The sequence below is a fragment of the Gigantopelta aegis genome, chromosome 7 (assembly GCF_016097555.1).
Source record: "Gigantopelta aegis isolate Gae_Host chromosome 7, Gae_host_genome, whole genome shotgun sequence".
Taxonomy (NCBI): Eukaryota; Metazoa; Mollusca; class Gastropoda; order Neomphalida; family Peltospiridae; genus Gigantopelta; species Gigantopelta aegis.
The window spans coordinates 9,290,767-9,293,463 of NC_054705.1; the positions used below are offsets into that span (position 1 = coordinate 9,290,767).

Genomic DNA, 2,697 nt, shown 5'->3' on the forward strand with positions numbered 1-2,697 from the left:
TTCTGCAGTTAATACTTTGAGGTAGGGGTTGTAGTACTGATATTTATGGGTCACAATTTGGTTGATATATTGCATATAGTGTTTTTAAACACAAACGTTAACATGGTCGCCTATGGGATTTGAATTGGTATAGTCCAACCTTTAGCTCAGTTCGTTGAGTGCTCATTTGACGTGCTTGCGTCGCAGGATCGAACTACCTCGGTGGATCCATTCAGCTTATTGAATTTTTTTCTCGTTCCAACAAATGCACCACAAGTGGTTAAAGGCCGTGGTATGTGCTTTCCTGTCTGTAGGAAAGTGCATATAAAAGATCCTTTGCTGCATTAGGAAAAATATAGCGGGTTTCCTCTGATGACGACGTGTCAGAATTACCAAATGTTTTACATCCAATAGCCGATGATTAATTAATCAATGTACTCCAGTAGTATCGTGTTTTTTTAATTAATGGGGCGAGAAGTAGCTCAGTCAGTATCTAGAGCGGTCGCCCGAGGAGCTGAGGTAGTAGGGTCGAACCTCCTCGGAGGATCTGAGGGGAAGTGCATATACACGATCCCTGCCTCCCCCTTAAGACACCGGACTTTTAAGGTCGAATTTACAAAGCCTGTTTATGTCTTATACGCATGTAACTACCTACATTTACAATACCTGCGTTTTTAAAAACAAAACAAAAACCAAAACCAGGCTTCGTAAATTCAGCCCTTAAGGTTTAATTAATGGGGAGGGAATTAGCTCAGTCGGTATCTAGAGCGGCCGCCTGGGGATCTTGGGACGTGTGATCGAACCTCCTCGGCAGATCCATTGTCTTTTTATCCCTACCGGTTCCCCGCAACTGGTATATCAATGGCCGTGGTATGTGCTGTCCTCTGTAGGAAAGTGCATATACAAGATTCCTTGCTGCTAATGGAGAAATGTATTGGGTTCCCCTTATAGCCCATGATTATATATTCATTCATTCATTCATTCATTCATTCATACATTCATTCATACATTCATTCGTCCGTCCATCCGTCCATTCACTCGTCCATCCATCCATCCATTCACTTCATTCATTCACTCCATCCATCCATTCACTCATTCATCCATTCATTCATTTATCCATTCACTTCATTCATCCATTCATTCATTCATCCATTCACTTCATTCATTCATTCATCCATTCACTCATTCATCCATTCACTCATTCACTGTAACTTCATTTTCGATCGTATATCCCACTCGAGGGACTATCTGGAGATTGAAGGGGTTTTTTTGAAAGGTTTTCTGCAAATAAAAATAGTTTTACATTATTAAAATTACAATTGTCTGGCTTAGAATATGAGTATCCCTATCACCAATGCATTTCTGGGCCCAGTGGTTCAAAGCATAGTTGAATTAGCCGTGGGTTAGTATTTTTCTTTTAATTATTTTTGCACAAATACAAAATTAATTTTAGATTTGCTTATGTATTGATGCCTTTAGTTGTCGTAAATCCAGCTTCGACATTACGCCTTCACTTGTCAGGGCCGTACCCTCCGGGGGGGGGGGGGGGGGCAGGGGGGGCAGCTGCCCCCCTGAGAATCTTGTCCTTTTTTTTTTTTTATATATCTCCAGTAATAGCATAGAAATGTTTAATCTTTATAGTATGTTAAAAATTATTTATAAAATTTAGTGCCCCCCCATGGATTTTGGTCAGAGTACGGCCCTGCTTGTTATCTGTATTGATTCAGTCCTTGGTTTTGAAACTTTCTCTTAATTACTGGTTAAAGGGACATTCCCGAGTTTGCTGCATTGTGAGATGTCTCCTACTAATGAAATATTAAACTTACATATTAAATATATTTTCTTGTTTAGAATATCAGTGTCTGTATATTCAGTGTGTTTCTGGTCGTCTTAATATTTGTAAAAATCCCAAACTGGATTTTGTCTTCAAATAATTTCATACGTACGAAAAAAATATTTTAGGAAATAAAATGAAATTTAACATAGTACAAATATTAGAACGATCAGAAGCATGTTTAATACACAGCCACTAATATTTTATACAGAAAATTACAATTGTAATTACAATCGTTAAAAAGTCTGTTAGTCGATAACAACTTAAAAATTGCAGCAAACTCAGGAATGTCCCTAATTAACGTTCGAACAACCGGCTCCTGGATATCGTAATGTCTTAGCAGCTCAATATCGTAATTTTTTTGGTCTAAACTAAGTTTATACGTACGAATTATTTATTTCTTCCAACGGCCAAACAAAATTTGAAATAATTAGACAAGACACGAAAAGAATTTATTTACACTCGGGCCGTTGCACAACGGCAAAGGAGGAATATATACAAATACAATTTATAAGTTACTAACAATTACATTGATAAAATATGCTAATTTCTTTAATATTCCGATTCGCTTACTGTTCATTAATTCTTTAAATTTATATCTGTGTGGTCCTTAACCGTATGTCCGACGCCATATAACCGTAAATAAAATGTGTTGAGTGCGTCGTTAAATAAAAAAATTCTTCCGTCATCACCTAGCTTCAGACATATATGGTTAAGGGCCGCACAAATAATGAAATATCATACCCATGGTCTACTCTTCTCGATAAATAGCAAGGTATTTTTTTCTGTTTTGTTTGTTTGTTTTGTTTTGTTTTTTGTATATGCAACATTCCATAAACGTGGTGGTACGTAATACCACAGTCTTTATTAGACCGTTTATATAC

General features: G+C 37.0%; 1 protein-coding gene across 1 annotated transcript in view; it reads left to right on the forward strand.

The window, feature by feature from the left end:
• Positions 1-2,697, forward strand: part of LOC121377741 (solute carrier organic anion transporter family member 4A1-like) — a 38,066-nt gene that overhangs the window by 774 nt on the left and 34,595 nt on the right. The gene's annotated exons all lie outside the window — the stretch shown is intronic.